This window comes from Oncorhynchus masou, chromosome 8, assembly GCF_036934945.1.
Source record: "Oncorhynchus masou masou isolate Uvic2021 chromosome 8, UVic_Omas_1.1, whole genome shotgun sequence".
NCBI lineage: Eukaryota > Metazoa > Chordata > Actinopteri > Salmoniformes > Salmonidae > Oncorhynchus > Oncorhynchus masou.
The window spans coordinates 38,774,357-38,799,873 of record NC_088219.1 but is presented as its reverse complement, the minus strand read 5'-3'; the positions used below and the strand labels follow the sequence as shown (position 1 = coordinate 38,799,873).

General features: G+C 45.8%; 1 long non-coding RNA gene across 2 annotated transcripts; it reads right to left on the bottom strand.

Moving 5' to 3' along the window:
* Window positions 1-526: 526 nt before the first annotated feature.
* On the bottom strand, window positions 527-25,517 carry LOC135543949 (uncharacterized). Of its 2 annotated transcripts, none has more exons than XR_010456273.1 (5): window positions 25,273-25,517; window positions 23,535-23,635; window positions 20,891-21,073; window positions 2,547-2,694; window positions 527-816 (listed from the first exon to the last, which is right to left on the bottom strand). It is a non-coding gene; the product is annotated as an uncharacterized LOC135543949 (long non-coding RNA). The 2 variants fall into 2 exon arrangements; XR_010456274.1 differs by lacking the exon at window positions 25,273-25,517 and adding an exon at window positions 23,716-23,789.

The following is a 25,517-nucleotide window of genomic DNA, read 5'->3' as shown; positions in this document are numbered from 1 at the left end:
TAAGAGGTGTGTAGACTTTCACCAGCGACTATATGCGTTCAGTGTTCCTGCAGTTTGTCATTATGGCTCCTCTGTGGTGATATATGACGTGTGTACGCACATCCACAGGACACACACAACGTCAGTACAAAGGTAAGACAATGGCCTTGGCCGCAGTGGGCCTGTTGTTTAGACGTCTTGTCGTTGATCCAGCATCTCTGGCAGCAGCAGCGAGCAGCTCAGCCCACAGGATTTCCATGGTGTCAACTGACTGTCACAGCACAGGGACACTAATACCCTGGCGTAACATTACATTAGGTAATGACCTAGCTAGTGGCCTCCGGAGACATTTACAGATCCAAATAGGTCCGTTTAACACATTAGTCAGGAAGGGGCCAGAAAACCACCAGATAAAACACAGTAAGACAATTCACTTTTATTTCGTTTCACTCATACAGATATGATGTATTTGTTTTGAAAACCTATACCGTGTGGCCAAATTAATATCTTGTCAATCAATTCACATTTTTACAAAACCTGGTCAACTGGTCTTGTTACACAGGAACAGTAGGAACCCAGTAAAGGTGTTATAGTTATTACGGTCGTCATAGAGGACCCTGTTAGCCCAGAGCTGGATATACACACCGTCTCCCACCTCCAGTTGCACTACCGCTGCGTTGCTAGCGCTTTCGTGGACATTCATACTGTCATCAGTGTTCCACGTAGTAACCAGCATCTCACTGTTCTTCATCAGAGACACCACAGAGTTGGGACGGCCAGAGTTGTTGCTGTACATGGAGTAGCGGAAGCAGTACATCCCTCTGGCTGTGACGATGCCTATGAAGGAAGATAAATAACACTACCTGATTGACCGCACGCACGCACGCACGCACGCACGCACGCACGCACGCACGCACACACACACACACACACACACACACACACACACACACACACACACACACACACACACACACACACACACACACACACACACACACACACACACACACACACACACACAAGAGAAGACTCTTTTGTACTGTAAAGGGGTATTGGTTGTGAAGGGTCCAATATGCCCACCACCAGAGTCTCTGAGAGCTGCAGAGAAGGCCACCTTTGGCTGGGCAAGGGATTGAATGAATGACCGAACAATCAAGTAGATGTCAAGAAGGACATAGATAGATAGATGCCACTTTGAGGAAGAGTGGAACCTTGCTCTTACCAGTTGATAAGCTCTTCTTCAAGGCTTTCAGTTCTTCCTCTTGAGCTGTAGTAACAGCCTGTGTGTGCAGGGTTAAGAAACTCTAGTCTACTTTACTGTAATTAAGTGTAATTCCTGAACATATGAGGCAGGAACAAAAACTCCCACATTTCCAAGCACACTTCTTGTGTTTATATATTGCCAACTTGTCAGGTTTGTGTCTGTGGAGGGTTGTGAAATTCCGGAAACTTTTATAACCCTTTTCGTGGAAATTCACATTTATTGTAGAACATTAGAAATATATATGTTGTACATTGTTTATATGTGCGATCATGGTATCCACAAGAATCTAGTAACGTTATTTGGATCAAATGATTCCTGCACACAACATTTTGGCTGTGCATGTTTCATTTGTCTGGAAAAAAAAGGTTTGTTCATTTGAAATGTCAACAAAACAAGTGTAATAACTGTAGTTTTGTTTGTGTGTGCGATGTGTGATGTGCAGAGTGTACATAACGTGTGTACAGAGGTATACACAAGTTATGTGCATGTGCTGTGTGTGTGTTTACCTCACTACTTTGATGGTGTGTATTTGTGCGGCAGAGGAGTGTGTCCTGTTGGTGTGTGTGTGTGTGGGGGGGGGGGGGGGGGCTCTGAATTGGAGGTGCTGATTAGCCAAACCTACCCACCACCACTTGACAGCCAGTTGATTCAGAGAGAGCAAAGTCGATTCGCAGATTCACTCCAGTTTATTCACTCCAGTTCCTCATTTGCTCTCTGCAAGTAATGTAACACTACAGCCAGAACATACAATAGAGTAATGTAGGACTTGTCATGAGCACATATGACCTCCTTATGTCATAGTATGATTTCATGGTAATCCTAAATTATCATCAACTATTTTTTCACCCTTTGGGGAATAACAGGGTGTCATGTAATTTGTGAGGCAGCCAGTGGCCCGAATACCCGTACGCTGCTGGAGTTCTAAATGTCTTTTTGTGTATACGAGAATAGAACGTGTTATAATAGGCTATGTGAAATTTCGAAAAATTGATTATTCTTCAAATGCCAGGATGTCATTCTGGCTTTTCATCAAGTAGAATTCGCTGCCCTCCTTCGAGGAAGAGGATCGTCTTTTCACACTCACGGGATTGACAAAAATACAATTGCGGGGAGCAAGCGGGATTGTGCATGAGATGCCACCTTCTCAGTATGAATGAGAAGTATGTTGATATTTGTTGCTTAATGCATACGTTTTTAGTAAACAGTACGTTCTAAATAGTATGTCGTACGATTAGTACACGGTGTGTCATTTTAGTAAGTAGTGGCAAGACAGATTTCGGACACAACCACTGACTCTTACCGGTCTGACAGTGGATGTGGTGCCACCTAGTGGGCAAGAGTCAGTAAAGCCAGTGTGTGAGGAGAAGATCTGTGTGCCAGTCGTAGTACACTTGCTGGAAGTGCCTTCCTCTCCTCATTCTCCCCCTCCTCAGAGCCGGTGGACATCACTATATGAGAGATGCAGGGCAGAACGCAAAGGATTAAACAGTGATTAATAACATAGCAATAATCACAATCAATGATATGTTTTCTAGGTTGTAGCAATAATCAGTTTTGTCCTCAGTCTGACGACAGAGTGGGCGCATCGGGGCGCATCTCCCACCCTATAACTCTCCTCTTCATCCCACGTCTTTAGTACCTTTCTAGCCAGGTTCTCTCTCTCGAAAAATTGTTTTTCAACCTCAAGAGATGGTTGTGGTTTAAAAAAAGGTGAAATCTGTAGAATAAATCAGTAGAGGGCTGAAATCACTGGTGCCCGTGGTGAGTGTCTGTGGTGAGTGTCCGTGGTGAGTGCCCGTGGTGAGTGTCTGTGTGTGAGTGTCCGTGGTGAGTGCCCGTGGTGAGTGTCTCTGTGTGAGTGTCTGTGGTGAGTGTCTGTGGTGAGTGTCTGTGGTGAGTGTCTGTGGTGAGTGTCTCTGTGTGAGTGTCTCTGTGTGAGTGTCTGTGGTGAGTGTCTGTGGTGAGTGTCTCTGTGTGAGTGTCTGTGGTGAGTGCCCGTGGTGAGTGTCCGTGGTGAGTGCCCGTGGTGAGTGTCTCTGTGTGAGTGCCCGTGGTGAGTGTCTGTGGTGAGTGTCTGTGGTGAGTGTCTGTGGTGAGTGTCTGTGGTGAGTGTCTGTGGTGAGTGTCTGTGGTGAGTGTCTGTGGTGAGTGTCTGTGGTGAGTGTCTGTGGTGAGTGCCCGTGGTGAGTGTCTGTGGTGAGTGTCTGTGGTGAGTGTCTGTGGTGAGTGTCTGTGGTGAGTGTCTGTGGTGAGTGTCTGTGGTGAGTGTCTGTGGTGAGTGTCTGTGGTGAGTGTCTGTGGTGAGTGTCTGTGGTGAGTGTCTATGGTGAGTGTCTGTGGTGAGTGTCTGTGGTGAGTGTCTGTGGTGAGTGCCCGTGGTGAGTGTCTCTGTGTGAGTGCCCGTGGTGAGTGTCTGTGGTGAGTGTCTGTGGTGAGTGTCTGTGGTGAGTGTCTGTGGTGAGTGTCTGTGTGTGAGTGTCCGTGGTGTCCCGTGTGGTGAGTGTCTGTGGTGAGTGTCTGTGGTGAGTGTCTGTGTGAGTGAGTGTCTGTGGTGAGTGTCTGTGGTGAGTGTCTGTGGTGTGTGTCTGTGGTGAGTGTGTCTGTGGTGAGTGTCTGTGGTGAGTGTCTGTGGTGAGTGTCTGTGGTGAGTGTCTGTGGTGAGTGTCTGTGGTGTGTCTGTGGTGAGTGTCTGTGGTGAGTGTCTGTGGTGAGTGTCTGTGGTGAGTGTCTGTGGTGAGTGTCTCTGTGTGAGTGTCTGTGGTGAGTGTCTGTGGTGAGTGTCTGTGGTGAGTGTCTGTGGTGAGTGTCTGTGGTGAGTGTCTCTGTGTGAGTGTCTGTGGTGAGTGTCTGTGGTGAGTGTCTGGTGAGTGCCCGTGAGTGTCTGTGGTGAGTGTCTGTGGTGAGTGTCTGTGGTGAGTGTCTGTGGTGAGTGTCTGTGGTGAGTGTCTCTGTGTGAGTGTCTGTGGTGAGTGTCTGTGGTGAGTGTCTGTGGTGAGTGTCTGTGGTGAGTGTCTGTGGTGAGTGTCTGTGGTGAGTGTCTGTGGTGAGTGTCTGTGGTGAGTGTCTGTGGTGAGTGTCTCTGTGTGAGTGTCTGTGGTGAGTGTCTGTGTGTGAGTGTCCGTGGTGAGTGCCCGTGGTGAGTGTCCGTGGTGAGTGTCTGTGGTGAGTGTCTGTGGTGAGTGTCTGTGGTGAGTGTCTCTGTGGTGAGTGTCTGTGGTGAGTGTCTGTGGTGAGTGTCTGTGGTGAGTGTCTGTGGTGAGTGTCTCTGTGTGAGTGTCTGTGGTGAGTGTCTGTGGTGAGTGTCTGTGGTGAGTGTCTCTGTGTGAGTGTCTGTGGTGAGTGTCTGTGGTGAGTGTCTGTGGTGAGTGTCTCTGTGTGAGTGTCTGTGGTGAGTGTCTGTGGTGAGTGTCTGTGGTGAGTGTCTGTGGTGAGTGTCTGTGGTGAGTGTCTCTGTGTGAGTGTCTGTGGTGAGTGTCTGTGGTGAGTGTCTGTGGTGAGTGCCCGTGGTGAGTGTCTCTGTGTGAGTGTCTGTGGTGAGTGTCTGTGGTGAGTGTCTGTGGTGAGTGTCTGTGGTGAGTGTCTCTGTGTGAGTGTCTGTGGTGAGTGCCCGTGGTGAGTGTCTGTGGTGAGTGCCTGTGGTGAGTGTCCGTGGTGAGTGTCTGTGGTGAGTGTCTGTGGTGAGTGTCTGTGGTGAGTGTCTCTGTGGTGAGTGTCTGTGGTGAGTGTCTGTGGTGAGTGTCTGTGGTGAGTGTCTGTGGTGAGTGTCTCTGTGGTGAGTGTCTGTGGTGAGTGTCTGTGGTGAGTGTCTGTGGTGAGTGTCTGTGGTGAGTGTCTGTGGTGAGTGTCTGTGGTGAGTGTCTGTGGTGAGTGTCTGTGGTGAGTGTCTCTGTGTGAGTGTCTCTGTGTGAGTGTCTGTGGTGAGTGTCTGTGGTGAGTGTCTGTGGTGAGTGTCTGTGGTGAGTGTCTGTGGTGAGTGTCTGTGGTGAGTGTCTCTGTGTGAGTGTCTGTGGTGAGTGTCTCTGTGTGAGTGTCTCTGTGTGAGTGTCTGTGGTGAGTGTCTGTGGTGAGTGTCTGTGGTGAGTGTCTCTGTGTGAGTGTCTCTGTGTGAGTGTCTCTGTGTGAGTGTCTGTGGTGAGTGTCTGTGGTGAGTGTCTGTGGTGAGTGTCTCTGTGTGAGTGTCTGTGGTGAGTGTCTGTGGTGAGTGTCTCTGTGTGAGTGTCTGTGGTGAGTGTCTGTGGTGAGTGTCTCTGTGTGAGTGTCTGTGGTGAGTGTCTGTGGTGAGTGTCTGTGGTGAGTGTCTGTGGTGAGTGTCTGTGGTGAGTGTCTGTGGTGAGTGTCTGTGGTGAGTGCCCGTGGTGATTGTCTGTGGTGAGTGTCTGTGGTGAGTGCCTGTGGTGAGTGTCTGTGTGAGTGTCTGTGGTGAGTGTCTCTGTGGTGAGTGTCTGTGGTGAGTGTCTGTGGTGAGTGTCTGTGGTGAGTGTCTGTGGTGAGTGCCTGTGGTGAGTGTCTGTGGTGAGTGTCTGTGGTGAGTGTCTCTGTGGTGAGTGCCCGTGGTGAGTGTCTGTGGTGAGTGTCTGTGGTGAGTGTCTGTGGTGAGTGTCTGTGGTGAGTGTCTGTGTGTGACGGAGTCAGAGGAGAGCGCAAGGTTGAGCTCAGAGAAAGGAGGCCACAGATATAACCAACCTTTTAATGGACAAATGACGACGACAACAAAAAAAGGAAAATCAAACTGTAGTCTGTAATGATAGAGAATAAGAGAGTGCTGAGTGGGTGATTAATGAGGAGTTAATTAGAAGTAACGAGGAGCTGTCCAGCTAGATGAACCACAACCACACGGACTGTCCCCTCATGATGCAGGGCTCCGCTGTCTGGGAGACGAGTGTGTACAGGAGGGTGTGTGTGTGTGTGTGTGTGTGAGAGAGAGTAAGAATTTTAGTGTGAGAGAATCTGTGTGTGTGTGTGTGTGAGAGTGTATGCGTGTGGGCAGGTGCATGACAGTGCCGGTCTGCGTGGGTGAGTGTGAGTGTGTGAGTGTAAGAGTGTGTGCGTCTCCATTCTGTTCAGGCACAGTGGAGTGTTAGGCCAGTGAGGGGGTGTTGGTGGGGAGTACAGAGGGGTGGTCACTGACAGGGAGCGCTGTGACCTTTCCCAACCAGGCCCAACCCACTCAGCACTTTGCCTCTCCCACTGAATTACACTCCCCATCCGCATGAGTGAGAACAGAACCCCTAACACACCACACCACTTAACCAGACCGCCTGTCTCCATGCAAGCACACAGAGAGAGAGGGGGCCAATATGGTTTCACGTCCAACCATGCAAGAGAGTTGCTTAGCGACCATCAGAACAGTGGAAGGTGGAATGGAGCATAATGACTAAATGATAAGTGTTGTGCGCAAAAAAAGGACTACTTCCTACTTTTCTCGAAGAACCCCAACTCTTAACGAATCTGTTTGTCATTGGATAAGTGAAGCCATGTCTCTGTATTATAGACTACATGACTTTGGCACCATCATCGGATACCGTGTCAGTTTGTCAAATTTCTGCCCTGGTCAAATGTAAGCGCTGTTATTGTGAAGTGGAAACGCCTAGGAGCCACGACGGCTCAGCCGAGAAATGGTAGGCCACATAAGCTCGCAGAACGGGACCGCCGAGTTCCGAACTTCCTCTGGAAGCAACATCAGCACCAGAACTGTTCATTGGGAGCTTCATAAAATGGGTTTCTGTGGCCGAGCAGCCGCACACAAGCCTAAGATCACTATGCGCAATGCCAATTGGACTCTGCCATCTGGCAGTCCGACGGACGAATCTGGGTTTTGCTGATGCCAGGAGAACGTTTTCTCCCAGAACTCGTAGCGCCAATTATAACGTTTGGTGGAGGAGGAATAATGGTCTGGGGCTGTTTTTCATGGTTCGGGCTAGGCCCCTTAGTGTCAGTGAAGGAAAATCTTAACACTTGTCACGTATACACCCTCTCCGACCTCTAGGTTATCAGGCTGCTGATTATCCCGCACACCTGTCACCATCGTCAAGGGCATCATCGCCTCATGACACCCACCTGGACTCCATCACCTCCTTGATTATCTTCCCTATATCTGTCACTCCCATTGGTTCTTTCCTCAGGTGTTATTGACTCTGTTTCATGTCGGTATTAAAACACTCATTGACCCTGTACTTGCTTCCCGACTCTCAGCGCACTCGTTACAACACTACAGCATACAATGACATTCTAGACGATTCTGTGCTTCCATCTTTGTGGCAACAGTTTGAGGAAGGCCCTTTGCTGTTTCAGCATGACAATGCCGCCATGCACAAAGCAAGGTCCATACAGAAACGTTTAGTTGAGATTGGTGTGTAAGAACGTGCGCAAAGTGCTTGGTCGCCTGTTGGAACATGACCTGTACGTCAAGGCTGAGAAATGCCTGTTCTTCCATCAGTCCGTCTCCTTCCTAGGGTATCACATTTCCAAGTCAAGGGTGGAGATGGAGAGTGACCGCATTGCAGCCGACTCCCACCACGGTAAAGGAGGTGCAGCGATTCTTAGGGTTTGCCAACTACTACCGGAAGTTTATCTGGGGTTTTGGTCAGGTAGCGGCTCCCATTACCTCCCTGCTGAAGGGGGGCCCGGTGCGCTTGCAGTTGGACAGCTGAGGCGGACAGGGCTTTTAGTCACCTGAGGACTTTGTTTACCTCGGCTCCCGTGCTGGCATATCTGGATCCCTCTTTGGCATTCATAGTGGAGGTGGACGCATCTGAGGCTGGGATAGGAGCCGTGCTCTCTCAGCGCTCAGGTATGCCACCGAAGCTCCGCCCTTGTGCCTTCTTCTCGAAGAAGCACAGTCCGGCGGAGTGAAACTATGACGTGGGGTATCGGGAGTTGTTGGCTGTCAGCTTGAGGGGGCTAGACACTCTTTTCTCATTTGGACTGACCACCGCAATCTGGAGTACATCCGGGTGGCGAGGAGACTGAACCCTCGCAGAGCAAGGTGGGCCATGTTTTTCACCCGTTTTGTGTTTACCCTTTCCTACAGACCTGGCTCCCAGAACGTTAAGGCAGACGCATTGTCCCGGCTGTATGACACAGAGGAGCGGCCCATGGATCCCACTCCCATACTCCTCGCCTCTTGCTTGGTGATGCCTGTAGTCTGGGAGCTGGACGCGGACATTGAGCGGGCGTCACGTGCAGAGCCTTCTCCCCCTGTGTGTCCAGCTGGTCATCTGTACGTTCCGTCTGCTGTCTGCGACCGACTGATATATTGGGCCCATACGTCACGCTCCTCTGGTCATCCTGGTATCGGTCGGACGGTAAGCTGTCTTAGTGGGAAGTACTGGTGGCCCACTTTAGCTAGGGACGTGAAGGTTTATGTTTCCTCCTGCTCGGTGTGCGCCCAGTGCAAGGCTCCTAGACACCTGTCCAGAGGTAAGTTACAACCCTTACCCGTTCCACAACGGCCATGGTCGCACCTGTCGGTGGATTTCCTAACTGATCTTCCTCCTTCACAGGGTAACACCACGATCCTGGTTGTTGTGGATCGTTTTTCTAAGTCCTGTCATCTCCTCCCGTTGCCCGGTCTCCCTACAGACTGCGGAGGCTCTATTTACACACGTCTTCCGGAACTACGGGGTGCCTGAGGATAGTGTCTGATCGGGGGCCCCAGTTCACGTTGAGGGTCTGGAAGGCGTTCATGGAACGGGGGGTCTCGGTCGGCCTTATCTCAGGTTTTCACCCCGAGAGTAACGGGCAGGTGGAGAGAGTTAACCAGGATGTGGGTAGGTCTTATTGACAGGACCGGCCGGGTGAGTGGGCAGCGTTCGTGCCCTGGGCAGAGATGGCCCGGAACCCGCTCCGCCACTCCTCCACTAACCTTTCTCCCTTCCAGTGTGTACTGGGGTATCAGCCGGTTCTGGCTCCCTGGCATCAGTCAGACGAGGCTCCTGTGGTGGACGACTCGTTCCGGCGCGCAGAGGATACATGGAAGGCCGCCCATGTCCACCTTCAGCACGCCGTACTGCGCCAGAAAGTGGGCGCAGACCGTCACCGCAGTGAGGATCGAAACCAGCTCCTACTCCTGCCCTGCCGGAAGCTGGGTCCGCGGTTTGTGGGGCCATTTAAAGTCCTGAGGAGAGTGAACGAGGTATGTTACAGGTTACAGCTTCCCCCAGATTAACCCCTCATTCCATGTGTCTCTCCTCAGGCTGGTGGTGGCTACCCATTCCAGGAGTCTGAGGTACGGGAGGTTCTTCGTCCCCTCTGGACATCGAGGGGGCCCCGGTATACTTTGTTTGTTCCATACTGGATTCGGGACGTCGGGCGAAGGGCCTTCAGTACCTCGTGGACTGGGAAGGGTACGGTCCGGAGGAGAGATGCTGGGTTCCGGTGGAGGACGTGTTGGATCCTTCTATGCTGCGAGATTTCCATCGTCTCCATCTGGATAGCCCTGCGCCTCGCCCTCCGGGTCGTCCCCGAGGTCGGTGCCGACGAGCTGGAGCCGCACATCGGGGGGGAGACTGTCACAACTTCCGCCGAAGTCGGCCCCTCTCCTTGTTCGGGCGTTGTTCAGCGGTCGACATCACCGGCCTTCTAGCCATCACTGATCCATTTTTAATTTTCCATTGGTTTTGTCTTATCTTCACACCTGATTACAATCCCATCAATTACATGTGTATTTAACCCTCTGTTTCCCCTCATGTCCTTGTCGGAGATGGTTTGATTGTATGTGATGTGCATGTATTGTGTTGGTGTGCGACGGGTTTTGTACTCACTTTTGTTATTTTGTACATTTTTTTTATTTTTTATCAGCATTTATTAAAACAACTCCATTTATACCAAGTTTGTTCTCCTGCTCCTGACTTCCCTGCCACCAACACGCACCCCTTACAATTACTGTCATCATAGACGACCATGTTAGCCCAGAACTGGATGGCAACTTCTGGGTTCATACGTAGCTTTAGCTAAGTTGTAGAAATTGTGCATGTTTTTGTCTGCATAAATTTGGATTTCCTGTGCCTTATTTGTCCACAATTCGTTCTGTTAGATGACTTGTTAGATATTACTGGTCGGAACTAGAAGCACAAGCATTTTGTGACAATCGAATGAACATCTGCGAACCATGTGTGACAAATAAAATTTGATTTGCAGAGCATGCAATTTTGTTTGCACTTCCTTGCGTGATGCACACCATTGCTGGCGGAGGGTAGTAGATGTGGGGCTGTTGAGAGTAGCCTTATGCGCTTTGTGCATCTTGTCCAGTAAGGTTGTGATGGTGTCCCTGTTCTCTTCGAACCAGTCCGGATGTTTCCTGTCTCTCTAGGCAATGGAGTAGCCAATGGAGTATACAAGAGCACGCACACACACACACACACACACACACACACACACACACACACACACACACACACACACACTACCTGTAGCAGGATTGTAGCTGCTGCTCTTCAGCAAAGTATATTGGACATAAACCCCCCTGAACACTTGAAAAAATGTGACCTTCCCCTATACCCAGAATAAAAATTAAAAACACAGTGAATAGCTGACAACATATCTACCGTTTACCACAGCCTGGTATGGTTACATTAAGGCAAAGAAAATAGGGTGTTGGTCAGGGTGGATGTATAACGAGAGGTTGATTTTAAATCTCATCACGGACAACTACAGCATTTAGCAACTTTTCAACTACTTTTGATCTACTTTGCAACTCCTTAGGATGTTAGCTAACCGTTCCCCTAACCTTAACCCTTTTAGCTAACCCTTTAACCTAACCCCTAACCTTAACCCTTTTAGCTAACCCTTCCCCTAGTCCTAACCCTTTAACCTAACCCCTAACCTTAACCCTTTTAGCTAACCGTTCCCCTAGTCCTAACCCTTTAACCTAACCCCTAACCTTAACCCTTTTAGCTAACTCCTAGTCCTAACCCTTTAACCTAACTCCTAAACTTAACCCTTTTAGCTAATCTCTAGTCCCAACCCTTTAACCTAATTCCCAACCTTAACCCTTTTAGCTAACCCCTAGTCCCAACCCTTTAACCTAACTCCTAAACTTAACCCTTTTAGCTAACCCCTAGTCCCAACCCTTTAACCTAACTCCTAAACTTAACCCTAAACTTAACCCTAACCCTTAGCCAGCTAGCTAACATTAGCCACCTAACCAGAATTCGTAACATATCATACAAATTGTAATTCATAACATATCATACTAAAATGGGTGATGGACATCCACAAATGAATACATACCGTACAAAATGTGAGATATCATACTAAATTTAGTGTCTCATATTTCTGTACAGAATAATATCAAATGCTCTGAGAGCAGGTTGTTACCCTCACTTCTTGGACAGGCCAGAGCCTTAGACATAGACAACGGCCTTAGACACCGTTTTAAAACATGTTATTCGTCCTATATGCATTACATGGCCACACAGGAGTCTTGATAGCGCACAGGGCTGCAGGCCAGAAGGTTGTGGGTTTGCAGACCACCGTGGACAAGAGTAGGGGTGGAAAGATCACCTTTGTAGTGAAAGCATTGCAGGAATCTACCATCGTACTTGAACGTCTGAGTGAAATTAGCCTTCGATAAAAATCTAATATAATTTTACATCATTATACATATTAGCAGAATATTTTTGAAAACCACACAAATTACCACAATGACTAAGAATGGACAAAGAAATATGTCTGTGTTCATCTAATTACATTTCCCCAATGTTTCCCCAATGTTTGAAACCGTCCCCGTTTCACAAACAATTACATCTGAGAAGTCATTAGGAATCTGAGCAGGGTACTTTCAAAAATTAGGCCTAACTTTCCAGCCCATATTTTTTGTCGATGGCGGTTATGATATCGTTTAGGACCTTGAGCGTGTCTGGGGTTGCACCCATGACCAGCTCGTAAACATAAATGATTGGTCTAGTTATGTAAAGGGATCAAGGGGATTGAATGCATGTCTAAAGAAAATGCCCCTCAATATGAGTGTGAAACTGACAGTGAACTTTACAAAGCAGGGGAGCAACTTTCATTGGAAATGTGACACAAACACAATGCACTGGTGTGCTTTAGGACCTGGGGGAATCATTTGGTTAGGGTGTAGGGGCAGGAAACTTCAGGAGATTTTATTATTGATTTAATTAGTCTGATCAGTGGAACAAATCTCTTTCTTAACTAAGGGCTAAAATAACGGGTAATTACTCTGCTGGTCAGCAATAACACTACTGCAACAACACAACCATCACGTAATCACGTAATTGGAATCTGATCTGCCTACTTTTCTCTTTGAAAATGAATTATATGAGGCTGCGTATTTTTGCAGACATTCATGAATCAATCATACAAATAAGCATTGGATAATAAATGCTCCAGTAATCCATTTAAAAAGTATTGTATTTTAGTATTGTGTACATTTTAGGCAGAGATGGTAGGGGGACTCACAACTCATAAACGCATCATATTTTGTCCATGTAGAGTAAGATGATTGCAAGGGTCTTCAACTAGTACGCATATACCACCTGAATATTGAGACATTCATTAGATTTTTCTTGAAGGTCGGGTGCTTTTGAGAAATTAATGGTTATAACAAGAACATTTTCAAACAGCCAGCACTTCAGGTGAGGCCAACCCTCCTGAGAGCAAGCATGATTTTCTTCCACCCCCATTTTAAAGAGATAGGTCACCCAAATTACAAAATGTTTGTGTCCTTAACTTGCGGTCTATGGATGTCACGTTCGTTGGACTGAATATCGGACCAAGGTGCAGCGTATGTTGAGTTCCACATAATCTATTAAAGAAAGTGAAATTTAGCAAAGACAAATAAACAATAAACTAATAACAAACCATGACTACAGAGACTGCTACGTGCACTAACTCAAAACAATATCCCATAACCCACAGGGGGGAAAAATGCTACTTCAGTATGATCCCCAATTAGAGACAACGATAGCCAGCTGCCTCTAATTGGGAATCATACCAAAACACCAACATAGAAAAAACAAACTAGATCCCCACATAGAAAATATAAACTAGACTAAACCCCTAGTCACGCCCTGACCTACTTTACTATAGAAAATAAAGGCTTTCTATGGTCAGGGCTTGACAATGGATAAGGAGACTGCAATCTACAATTTGGTTATCCACTGCCATCGACCATTAATATAAAAATGTTACTTTAAATTTCATCCCCCCAAAAATGTCAAAGTAACAAAGTCATCTAATTTTGAGTGTTAATTGAATGCTCAAAGCAGCCTGAATACACCTGACCCGTGGATTTTATTTTTTACATTTTACACCCTGGTCATGTGACTAAGTGTAATCAAAATAAGTAGAATTGCAGGAAATAAGCTTTGAAACAGTATCGTTTTTCGTCTAGGGGTTGTGCCAGGGGACAATGAAATTCACATAACAAATCTCACTCCAAGTTTTCTTCAAAAATTGGCAGCCCTGGCTATGTGAAATTTGACAACATGTTTTTGACAACAGTTGATAATCTGAATAGGGGATACGCTCCACAAAAACGAACGCATGATGGTGAAGAAGCGGGATTATGCATCAGATGACGCCTTCTCAGTATGAATGAGAAGTATGTTTTGTTGCTTAATGCATACGTTTTTACTAATGCATACGTTTTTACTAAACAGTCTAAATAGTATGTAGTACTATTAGTACACAGTATGTAGTTTTAGTAAGTAGTGGCAAGACAGATTTCGTACACAACCAAACTCTTACATGTCTGACAGTGGATGTAGTGCCACCTAGTGGGCGAGAGCTGGTAAAGCCAGTGTTTGTGGAAAAGATCGGAAGAAGTACATAATAATGGCTGGAACGGAGCAAATGGAATGGCCTCAAACACACGGAAACCATGTGTTTGATGTATTTTACAACATTCCACTGATCCCGCTCCAGCCATTACCACGAGCCCGTCCTCCCCAATTAGGGTACTACCAACCTCCTGTGTAGTACACCTGCAAATCAATTAATAAACAAACATGGTTTCTTTTTTGTTTTCTTGAGTAAGGCAGCTCCAAAATGCAGGGTTTTCAGCCCAGCTCAGCGCTTTCTGTGGTGGTGAGGCAGCCAGTGGAAAATACGGATTGTCGGGGTTGGTAATGTTCTCTACGTCACCAACCAAATCTACAGGTAGAGCTCGAAAATTCTGTCTGCCATAGAGTTACATTAGCAGTGCCCATCTAAGAAGGTTTAAGGTCATTGGCCACAGATAAATTGAGGCCAAATTACATTATGTCTACAGTAGCTTTGATTGGACTGACCAGGTCAACATCATAACAAAAAAATCTTAGCTAACAATCTAGCAGTCATCGTCATGAATCAAGTTGACAATCTACTGGCCAATCCTTTTCAGTTGTTGTCATATGAAGATAAATAAGGAACAGAAATTATAGATCAAATGTATCGGTGCTCATCAGCCATTGGGCATGAACATTACACAACAAGTAGGAAATCGCAAATTCAACAATGAGTGGTTTGGAAGGAATCGGTGGCTAACTGCAAGCACTGAAAAGCTATCACTAGCCTGCTGTTCAGTGGAGTGTGTTCCAAGTCTGGATTTAAGGGTCTCTTTTCCAAGCTTTAAAGGATAAACATTCAACATTGGCCATGCTGTCAATCCAGCAAGACTTTTTCCACATTCAAAACAGCTGGAAACGTAGAACTGGGAAATCACAGACTTCAGTGAGTTCATGAGAACTGGGAACTCGGACAAAGACAAGCTCTGACTGGGAAGATACGTTTTGAACGGTCATCCAACTCGAAATTGGCAAGTCGGGAAATCGGGCCTCTTTCTAGAGTGGCTACGCTGCTGCACTGTCATCTCGCCCTCTTCTTTTTCATTACGTTTGCCCCTCCCTCTCTGTGTCAGAAGATGATTGAACATGATGGATAAGAAGAACTACTCTATTATACCAGATTATCAAAGTGGGTTCACCCATGTAGAGGATTCCGTCTCCCAGTGTAACGACGTTCTTCGTTTGTCGAAAGAGAGTCGGACCGAAATGCAGCGTGTTTGTTACTCATGTTTATTAGTGAAAACAAATAACGAAACTATACATGAAATAACGAATAAATACAAAACAACAAAACGTGAAACCTATTACAGCCTGACTGGTGAAACTAACACAGAGACAGGAACAATCACCCACCAAATACAAAGCGAAACCCAGGCTACCTAAATACGGTTCCCAATCAGAGACAACGAGAATCACCTGACTCTGATTGAGAACCGCCTCAGGCAGCCAAACCTATGAAACACACACCCCTAATCAGCTACAATCCCAATAACTAAAAACCCCCACTAAATACAACAAACAATAAACCCATGTCACACCGTGGCCTGACCAACTAATAAACTAAAACACAAAATACTAAGACGAAGGCGTGACACCCAGGAAGAACAGTCAAACTGTATGTTAACGTTAAGAGACGGAGTTTGTATTGTTCACAGGAGAACGGTCTCACATCCTCCTTTGATAATACAGACAGACCCCCCCCCCCTCCCCCACGTCTATTCCACTTTGGTTCAATGTAATTTCATTAAAATGACATGGAGACAAACTGGATTGAACCAGTGTGGGCCCAGTGGGACAGAACCGAGAGAACAGTCACACACACAGGTGTCTAGATTTGGCTTCTGCCAGCAGTCTGTCTGAATAGCAGTTCCTGTTCCTGTCTGAATAGCAGTTCCTGTTCCTGTCTGAATAGCAGTTCCTGTTCCTGTCTGAATAGCAGTTCCTGTTCCTGTCTGAATAGCAGTTCCTGTTCCTGTCTGAATAGCAGTTCCTGTTCCTGTCTGAATAGCAGTTCCTGTTCCTGTCTGAATAGCAGTTCCTGTTCCTGTCTGCAGTTCCTGTTCCTGTCTGAATAGCAGTTCCTGTTCCTGTCTGAATAGCAGTTCCTGTTCCTGTCTGAATAGCAGTTCCTGTTCCTGTCTGAATAGCAGTTCCTGTTCCTGTCTGAATAGCAGTTCCTGTTCCTGTCTGAATAGCACTTCCTGTTCCTGTCTGAATAGCACTTCCTGTTCCTGTCTGAATAGCAGTTCCTGTTCCTGTCTGAACGCGTTCACTGAACCTGTAGCCATTCCATGTGGACACAACTTCTGCAAGATCTGTATTAGAAAGTACTGGGATACCACTGACCTGTGCCAGTGTCCAATGTGTAAAAAAATCATTTGATAGGAGACCAGATCTCAGTTCAGGAAGTCAGTTCAAGTGAAAGTTACCAGCAGCCCAGACCATTGTCATACCCAGACCATTGTCATACCCAGACCATTGTCATACCCAGACCATTGCCATACCCAGACCATTGTCATACCCAGACCATTGTCATACCCAGACCATTGTCATACCCAGACCATTGTCATACCCAGACCATTGCCATACCCAGACCATTGCCATACCCAGACCATTGCCATACCCAGACCATTGCCATACCCAGACCATTGTCATTGCCACCCAGACCATTGTTGTCATACCCAGACCATTGTCATACCCAGACCATTGCCATACCCAGACCACCCAGACCATTGCCATACCCAGACCATTGCCATACCCAGACCATTGCCATACCCAGACCATTGCCATACCCAGACCATTGCCATACCCAGACCATTGCCATACCCAGACCATTGTCATACCCAGACCATTGTCATACCCAGACCATTGTCATACCCAGACCATTGCCATACCCAGACCATTGTCATACCCAGACCATTGTCATACCCAGACCATTGCCATACCCAGACCATTGCCATACCCAGACCATTGTCATACCCAGACCATTGCCATACCCAGACCATTGCCATACCCAGACCATTGCCATACCCAGACCATTGCCATACCGAGCTTAGAGGAGTGGCCTGTGATGTCTGCACGGGAACGAAGCTCCAGGCCCTGCAGCCCGGCCTGGAATATCTGAACTCTTACTTAGAGACTCATCTGCAGCCTCACATAGTCCCAGCCCTGAAGAGACACAAACTGATCAACCCTGTGCAGAACCTGGAAGACAGGGTGTGTAAGGAGCATGACAAACTCCTGGAGCTGTACTGTAGGACTGACCAGACGTGCATGAAAACAGATCACAAGACTCACTACACTGTCCCTCTACACCAGCGTTCCCCAACTCGGCGCACGTTTTGTTTTTTTGCCCTAACACTACACAGCTGATTCAAATGACCAAAGCTTGACGATGAGTAGATTATTTGAATCCGCTGGGTAGGGTTAGGGCAACAACCAAAACGTGCACCGAGTTTGGGGAACCCCGCTGTACTTGGAACAGTGTGGCGAGAGGAAGGCTCAGCCAAGGGAAGACAGAGGCAGAAGTGTAGCAGATGTTCCAGGAACGAATGCAGAATGTTCAGTAGATCACACACTCAATAGACCTCAGCAAGAGAGAAGCAGAGCGAGAGATACGAGATGGCGTGCAGGTCTGGGTGTGGGGAACCTGAGGAGAGTTGTCGAAGCTGGAGCAGACACTCTGGAGTGGAGTGGAGTGGAGTGAAGAATTTGACTTGTGATACTGAAATGAAGAGGATTCAGCTGTATGCAGTGGATGTGACTCTGGACCCTGATACAGCAAATTCTGGCCTCATCCGGTCTGGGTATAGGAAACAAGTGAGGCATGTAGACAGAAGACAGACTCTCCCTAACAACCCAAAGACATTTTCCTCATGTACCGGTATTCTAGGAAAGAAGGGCTTCTCCTCAGGGAGATTCTACTATGAGGTGACAGTCAAGGGGTAGACTGACTGGGATTTCGATAAACTAGTAATATCATCAACCATGTGTAGTTATAACTAGTGATTATGATTGATTAAGTTTAATGCTGGCTAGCAACTTACCTTGGTTTCTTACTGCATTTGCGTAACAGGCAGTCTCCTTGTGAGGCAGGTGGTTAGAGCTTTGGACTAGTTAACCGAAATGTTGCAAGATTGAATCCCTGAGCTGACACAGTAAAAATCTGTAGCTCTGCCCCTGAACAAGGCAGTTAACCCACCGTTCCTAGGCCGTCATTGAAAATAACAATGTGTTCTTAACTGACTTTCCTAGTTTAAATAAAGGATTAAATAAAGGTGTAATAAATACATAAATAAAAGAAATCGGCAAAATCAGCATCCAAAATTACCGATTTCCGATTGTTATGAAAACTTGAAATCGGACCTAATTAATCGGCCATTCCGATTAATCGGTCGACCTCTAGTCTGGTGAAAGGTAGGCTTTGTTTACTGCGACATGCTGTGTAGAATTTATGCTTTTTAAGTTATCTGAATACATACAGTACATACATACAACATACAGTACTAGTCAAAAGTTTGGCCTACTCATTCAAGGGTTTTTCTTTATTTGTACTATTTTTGACATTGTAGAATAAGAGCGAAGACATCAACTATGAGGTAAACACATATGGAATTATGTAGTAACCAAAAAAGTGTTAAACAAATCAAAATATATTTTATATTTGAGATTCTTCAAAGCAGCCACCTTTTGCCTTGATGACAGTTTGCACACGCTTGGCAATCTCTCAACCAGCTTCATGAGGTAGTCACCTGAAATGCATTTCAATTAACAGGTGTGCTTTGTTAAAAGTTAACTTGTGGAATTTCTTTCCTTCTTAATGCATTTAAACCAATCAGTTGTGTTGTGACACGGTAGTGGTAGTATACAGAAGATCGCCCTATTTGGTAAAAGACCAAGTCTATATTATGGCAAGAACATCTCAAATAAACAAAGAGAAATGACAGTCCATCATTACTTGAAGACGTGAAGGTCAGTCCATACGGAAAATGTGAAGAACTTTGAACGTTTCTTCAAGTGCAGTCGCAAAAACCATCAAGCGCTATGATGACACTGGCTCTCATGAGGAACCACCACAGGAAAGGAAGAACCAGAGTTACCTCTGCTGCAGAGGATAAGTTCATTAGCGTTACCAGCCACAGAAATTGTAGCCCAAATAAATGCTCAAATAAAGTTCAAATAATGGACACATCTCAACATCAACTGTTCAGAGGAGACTGCGTGAATCAGGCCTCCACTACTAAAGGACACCAATAAGAAGAAGAGACTTGATTGGGCCAAGAACAACGAGCAATGGCCATGAGAGCGGTAGAAATCTGTTCTTTGGTTTGATGAGTCCAAAATGTTAGATTCTTGGTTCCAATCGCCGTGTCTTTGTGAGATGTAGAGTAGGTGAATGGATGATCTCCGCATGTGTGGTTCCGACTGTGAAGCATGGAGGAGGAGGTGTGATGGTGTGTGGGTGCTTTGCTGGTGACACTGTCTGTGATTTATTTAGAATTCAAGGCACACTTAACCAGCATGACAACCACAGCATTCTGCAGCGATACGCCATCCCATCTGGTTTGCACTTAGTGGGACTATTATTTGTTTTTCAACAGGACCATGACCCAACACACCTCCAGGCTGTGCAAGGGCTATTTGACCAAGAAGGAGAGTGATGGAGTGCTGCATCAGATGACCTGGCCTCCACAATCACCTGACCTCAACCCAACTGAGATGGTTTGGGAGGAGTTGGACCGCAGGGTGAAGGAAAAGCAGCCAACAAGTACTCAGCATATCTGGGAACTCCTCCAAGACAGTTGGAAAAGTATTCCAGTTGAAGCTAGTTTAGAGAAAGCCAAAGCTGTCATCAAGGTAAAGGGTGGCTACTTTGAAGAATCAAAAATATAAACTTGTTTACGACATGATTCCAAATGTGTTGTTTCGGAGTTTTGATGTCTTCACTTTTATTCTAAATAGTAAAAATAAAAACTTGAATGAGTAGGTGTGTCCAAACTTTTGACGGGTACTGTAGTGAAGTGTTTGAATCTACAGTTACTATCTAATGCCTGTGTGCTTACTGAAGTGTGTATATTATGCTCATGCACTTACCTATACCTGTATGATGCACCCACTGACAGTGTTGCATATTAAAGTCAATGATCTTCCCCTGGCTGAGTTTCTCTGTAGGTGACAGCATCACATTAACACTAGTATTTGTACATCATACGACAGCGCTTGCGCAGAGGCGAGTAAGTCTGGGTACCAGTCTCTGTAACATGCCACTCCTTATGCCAAAGACAGTAGTGGTGCCCATTAATGAACAACCACTAGGCTACACTGCTGCACTGTCCTCTCTCTCTCTCTCTCTCTCTGCACCCTCCACCTCACTTTCTATCTGTCTCTCCCTTTCTCTCTCCCCGCAAAAGCTCTGCAGGTGCTTGCATGTTCCCCTCTTGTTTCTGGTTTGTATAGCTTACAGTTTATTCGCCGTTAGTCAGCACCTCTACACTGAATAATTGACTCTGGGTGTGCGCCAGCTCATGCTTTAAACCCCCCCCCCCCCCCTAGTTTCTAACCACTGAATGAGAAAAGAAAATAAGTCATTTTAAATTCACAGAGGTTGCTGATGAACCTGTCTACATCGCGGCCTTCTCTGTCTCGTCCTCTTCTTTTCTCTGGGCCTTTCAGCCATTCATCATAGGAGACTCCACACAGATGAGTGCCGTGTTCTGGGGATTCACTCACACGGGTAACGTGTTTGTGTCTAACACACTACATATACACACACACACACACACACACACACAACTGAAGGCAAAAACACATACTGTACACACAACGTACACACACCAATATAAATAAGACTCCCTACCTCTTCCATGCCGGTGTTGTGGTCCTCAGCCAAGCTGTCAACAGATCTGTTCTGACCTGTCGTGGTTCTGCCTCTCCACCTTCTGCCTCCACCGGGCCCTGACTAGGCCCTGCCACCCGACCCACACACACACCTCTCTAAACCCAGCTTGTAGTGCCGTTCCGCCAGCCTGCCACCCTGGGCCTGGGCAGGTGGATACAAACAGACCAGGACACAGAGACAGAGCCAAGATTTAGAATGAAAACAGTTTTATAGTCAAAGTTGTATACTATAAGGTCGTTCCATATGATTTCAATCACTTTTTTTGTTTGCAATACTAAACATACACATACAAATGACAACATACAGACGATCACAAGATCCTCTACCTTCACATTCATCTTCTGCCAATCTACCATTCCAGTGTTTAATTGCTATATTGTAATTACTTCGCCACCATGGCCTATTTATTTCCTTAAATTACCTCATTTGCACTCACTGTATATAGACTTTTTGTTTCTTTTGTTCTACTGTATTATTGACTGTATGTTTTGTTTATTCCATGTGTAACTCTGTGTTGTTGTATGTGTCGAATTGCTGCGCTTTATCTTGGCCAGGTCACAGTTGCAAATGAGAACTTGTTCTCAACAAGACTCACCCGCTCACACCCCCATCTCCGGTGTCCGCATCGCTCTCCGTCACATGCCCTCAAACTGCACTATTTTGTTTCTCTCTGTCGCCCACGCACTTTCCACGTGTTAACGATGGAGGACATGTTTGGAAGATTTTGTTCAACTCTAAAGGGGTGCAGTTGGAAAGATATTGAATTCATATGGAACGACTCTGTAGTCAATTATTCTATAATAAATTATATATTTTACAAGAATTACATATTTCATTGTCTACTTTAAGAATAAAGTGAGTTGATTTTACAGGGGAAAAGAAGCAATTGTATTGTTAAAGGTGCCCATATACTAGGTTTGCTCCTATCAGAACTCGACTAGGCGAAGGGGCCTTGCATACTCCCTTAAATGAAAAACGAGGGGAAAAAAGCTCCAATATTACTGTTTGTCCCTCTTGAGACGCCGTAGCAACAACATATCCAGTATACACTTCCTTAAAATAGTCAGAATGAATCTAAGATCAATCAAGAAATCTGTAATACATGTTCACGTTTTGCCAAGGAAGTCTTAGTCACGCCATTTTACATTAGCTAAGACGTTTGGTGCAGTGTTTCTCAAGTTAAAAAATGAGCATGAAAACGAGTCTTCTCTCATTGAATGACAACAAACACTTCATTGAAGAATCCAGTTCACTGTTCCCTATAATACTAGGAGTAGTACTGCTGACCAATCACTGAAGAAGGGGTGTAGACGAAGGGGCGTAGGCTCGTGGCCTCTCCTCTCCTCTGCAGATTGTCTAATACTGACCCAATCTTAATTAAATGACCAAGCAGAGGACACAGGGGAAGACGGCTTGACGACATCCCACCAGATCGTTACGGACATTAAATCCAGGCTCTGTATACAAGCAGGACAGGCTCAAAGGTTAACTGTTTACCATCAGAGGGACTTTTTACATTGCTAATAAATCACCAGCCGCACATTTGTCTGGAAGTCTGGTCAGGTTATGGATACCACTGATCACTGCATTAGCTAAAGACACTAGACCCATGTTCTAGCCAAAACCGTTAGACTTGAGAGATTTTCTTCTCTAAGTCGAAACGATGCTAAGCCATAATGTAGGCACCGCGGAGCCGGGATATACACTACCATTCAACAGTTTGGGGTTCTTTAGAAATGTCCTTGTTTTTGAAAGAAAGCACATTTGTCATCAAATTGGTCAGAAATACAGTGTAGACATTGTTAATGTTGTACATTACTATTGTAGCTGGAAACGGCTGATTTTTTATGGAATATCTAAATAGGCATACAGAAGCCCATTACCAGCAACCATCACTCATGTGTTCCAATGGCACGTTGTGTTAGCTAATCCAAGTTGATAATTTTAAAAGACTAATTGATCATTAGAAAACCCTTTTGCAATTATGTTAGCACAGCTGAAAACTGTTGTTCTAATTAAAGAAGCAATAAAACTGGTGTTCTTTAGACTAGTTAAGTATCTGGAGCATCAGCATTTGTGGGTTCGATTACAGGCTCAAAATGGCTAGAAATAAAGAACTTTCTTCTGAAACTCAGTCTATTCTTGTTCTGAGAAATGGCCAAGAAACTGAGTTCTGGTACAACGCTGTGTCCTAAGAAGACCCAGCCATACCAAAATGACCAGGCCCAGGTTCCGTCCTCTGCTCCTGCAGTTCCCTGGCTGATAATAGATAAGGATCTGAAACTCTGTATTGTGTGCGTGTCTGTGTTATTGTGTGTGTGTGTGTGTGTGTGTGTGTGTGTGTGTGTGTGTGTGTGTGTGTGTGTGTGTGTGTGTGTGTGTGTGTGTGTGTGTGTGTGTGTGTGTCTGTGTGTGGGTGCAGCATTTGGTAACCCGCCATATTTTCCAGCAGCGTCCTGTACACATTAGTCAACTCAGCCAGAGATGACAGCCATTGATTTCAGCTTATAATAACTCAGCATCCACATAACTACGAGGGACATCTAGGCATGACCTGTGGCTGCTTGTATGTTTATGTGTGTGTGTGTCTGTTGTACCATACCATTACTATTGTCCCCACAGTAACACCAGAAGAAGAAAAAATGCTTCAACAACTCCCGTTGCCATGGAAATACACTGTCCCTGCATTTCCCCTCTTCCACTCTGAAACAGAAAAGCACTTGAAGCAGTTAGAATGTTTTACTTTGACCATCAACAATAATCTAACCTCTTTACTTCCTTACCTGGCATCTTCTGTTACAGATAAACACCTCAACACTCTACTTCTCTCTTCTCTCAGAGCTGAAGTGACCTGAAGAGGCCATGTCACCCCTGTAGAACATCTACGTTAAGCTCCTGGGGACAGATTTCTCTTTTGGAGACTCTGACAACGTTCTGCTGGATTGGTTTGGTTTGTGTTTGTAGTATATTGCCATCGTAAACAGATCAATGTTTGCATGAATGAAACACTCTGCATAAGCAGCCAGCATCCATATCTCTGGATTACATCGATCGCAGTCTCTCTCGCCTGTTCAGCCCCTCGGCTAAAGCCAAGTAGGTCAGAGGAGAGGGAGCTTAGGCCAGACTGGGGACACATCCAAGTATGTAGGTGCCATTCCGTTCAACTCGGCCTGCTGATTTCCGTTTGATTGATTTGACTGTCCTTTGACCGTTTCTGATGGTTTCATTGCAAACTACAAGAAATGAATCCCCTCCATTACATCCCTCTCTCTGAGGGTGAGCAGCAGTGTGTGTGTGTGTGGGCGTGTGAAGTCCCCACAAGAATAGTCAAAGAGGTCAAATGCTATTTCTTTGAGGTTTAGGGTTAGAAATAGGGTTAGGAGCTAGGGTCAGTTTTAGGGTTAGGGTTAGATGCTAGGGTTAGGGTTAATGTTAGGTTTTGGGTTAAGGTTAGGGTTAGGGTAAGGGTAAGGGTACAAGTTAGGGTTAGGGGCTAACCGTGTGTCTCCCTACACGGTTAGCTGTATAAGACCGTGTGTGTGTGTGTGTGTGTGTGTGTGTGTGTGGAAATAGAGTGATTGAGTAATGCAGAGACAATATTTCGCTAAACTGCTGAGTGGATATGTCATGCTAGCGTTTAGCAGTGTTGGTAGTTTGACCCTATTCTCCAATATCCCTTCTCATTCCTAGCAAGACCACCCTTATTCATCAGAGCAGGAATCTCTTTCAAAATAGATGAAACAGTATCTAAATGAATATAGCCTCATTGAAAAAGAGATGTGCTGTACTCTTACAACTAAGTTCAAAAGAAACACACTGTTTATTCTGTTTTGAACATGGACTATTTTAAAGCAGACCATATGAAGCACAACTGAAAGTAACGACAAGTGTATAGACTAACACAACGGACAGACAGAGGGTGGATGACTAAAACAACTGGTTAAATAACAGTGACTCAGACAGAGAGAAGAGAGGTCTTGATACACCCTCACAGATGCCCCGTACACACACGCACACACACACACACACACACACACACACACACACACACACACACACACACACACACACACACACACACACACACACACACACACACACACACACACACACACACACACACACACACACACACACACACACACACAATAGCTTACTTTCCCACACATCCCTGTAATTCACTTATCTGTAGCCGACACTGTGACAGATGTAACTAGCTGAGATCTTTAGTTTTTCTCCTTATTGCACACTTTTATTCGAGGCATATGACTTCAACAGTTAGTACCTGTTACCCTATCACTGCTCTCAGTAGCAAAAAGACAAGGATGCAGGGTACTCACAATTCAGTCACACATGGTTGTAGATAAATGTGGGAAATCCTCATGAATTACGAATAGCACAGCGGGAAAGATTAAGAGTTTCTGAGAGGGAGAGAGAGATGGGAAACGGGGGTAGAGGGAATAGACAGAAAGAGAGTGATATTCTCTCATTGGACTGTGATAATAAAAAGCACATTTCTCTATAGAAAGAGAGTGAGCTTGATAAAATGTTAAAGAGATGATTCTCTGTGAGAGGGTGTCAGAGT